Here is a 2,066-nt window from a genome sequence, read left to right on the forward strand (position 1 = left end):
TCTTCCAATATGGCGGCCTATTTAATGTTTTTGTATTTCCCTTGGAAACGGCTGTTTTTAGAGCAAAATAGTTATACATTAAAACACTCTAAATTTTCTTCTGAATAAAAAGGTTATATAAAACATTGCCATAAAGTGAATAGTTTGTCCGGAGAATTGAGAAGATTGAACATTTTTGGAAGTTCATTATTTTTGCATTTATGAGCGATTGCCACAGTGAAAACGGCTGCAGTTTATTGTTTCAAACTTGGCTAAAGGTAATCTACGGTGCAATATTGATAATTTTGTTGTAGCTATATTATTTATTTAATACTTAAAATTATTTTGATCATTCTCAACGCTTAATTTGAAGAAGTTGCTTTCATTTCTCGAAGTAGGGACTTTGTCATTAACCTTCCTCATGTCTTAACAACGCATCTGCAAATTTTCGAAATTTTAAAGTAATTTTTTGACATTAAAAACTGCTTTTTTCTGATGTATTTACTGCAGACCCACTTTTTTCTTCAAACGGTAGAAAACATAGTGCACCCACCGTAAATAATCTCAACTCCTTCCATGTGCCTCGGACCCTTTGAACTGCATTTCCCAGGGCATGAAGCGACCACGGTCATGTGGCCACAGGCGACTATCGGCGTCCCTCTTCCGCCAAAGTAAATACGCGAGGGCAAGCGAGAGAGTAACGTGCTTGTTAGTACAGTCAAGCATAGTCATTTCTATTTTTGTAAGAGAACCTTTCTTCTCCCGCTAATATTTCACATCTATTAAACGCGTTTTTTGTATCAGAAAAAAATCATATCATTACTGATTTTTTAATGAAGCATTCCAAATGTGCTCCAATGATCTTATTATAATTCAGTAATGATCGGAATAAATTAAGCTTACAATCAAGCTCTAAAGCGAATTTAAACCTTTTGTTTGACACGCCTCCAAAATACTTCTGACTTCACATCTACTGTTGTTTATATAGAAAGTCATTTGTAAAATAATAATTTCGCAGACGATCTAACAAGAACAGAAAATTATTAACATTTCATGAAATAATTCAGATTAATACTTCAAGGGGAAGATAAGAAAATAACCATTTTTGTATCTCCATTCTTCTCCCGCTAACATTTCATGTCTATGAAACGCGTTTTTTGTATCAGAAAAAAATCATATAATTACTGATTTTTGCATGAAACATTCCAAAGGTGCTGCAATGATCGTATCAAAATTCAGTAATGATCGGATTACAAGTAAGCTTATAATCAAGCTTTACAGTTAACAAATAAATCAAACTAATTTTCAACTACTAAAAACTTCAAATTTTATTTCAAAATCTTGTTAAATCTAGAAGTTATTTTAAATGTATGCAACTTTAAAATTATTTTTGAAATGTTTTGCGGACTTCTGAATGACTTTTGAAATTAATAGAATTTTTCGTTCAACTTTTAGAAATTTCGCAAATTACAAAAAATCATGTTAAAATATTCTAGACTCTTTTGACAATTTTGGAAGTCTTTTAAAATCTTTTTAAGTATTCTTTGTAAATAATATTCAAAAATAAAAAATGGTTTTCAATTTTCCTAGGAATCTAACAAAAACGTTTTATTCTTTTGAAGCCTTTCACAATTTTTAAAAAGTTTCTCTTTTTTTTAAATCTGCAAAAATCGACATTTTATTTTAAATTAGGCTGTGGCTATTTGCACCAAAATTTTGGTTCGACTAGCCGAATTTTTTTGGTACAAACTTCGCTTAAATTATATGAAATTATTTCAAGTTTTCAATTAATTTTCAATCTTTTCAAAACTTCCAAACACCTATTAAAATTACTCAAATTTCGTCTAGAAATAATAAGGGTCCAATTGCTATTTAAACATCTAAATTGAAACATTTCACTTAGACACTAAACATTTCTTTTTAAATAACAATCAAAATATTAACGTTCAAAGCTCAAAAGATATTCAAAATTTTAACGATTTAAGTTACGAGGGTAGTTCAATAAGTCCTTAGAATGAAGTATAAAAACAATTTTTTTTTGGTAAATTTTTTTTTATTTTTCAACATAATCTCCTTGGAGCTCTATA

This window comes from Belonocnema kinseyi, chromosome 8 (genome assembly GCF_010883055.1).
Source record: "Belonocnema kinseyi isolate 2016_QV_RU_SX_M_011 chromosome 8, B_treatae_v1, whole genome shotgun sequence".
NCBI classification, from domain to species: Eukaryota; Metazoa; Arthropoda; class Insecta; order Hymenoptera; family Cynipidae; genus Belonocnema; species Belonocnema kinseyi.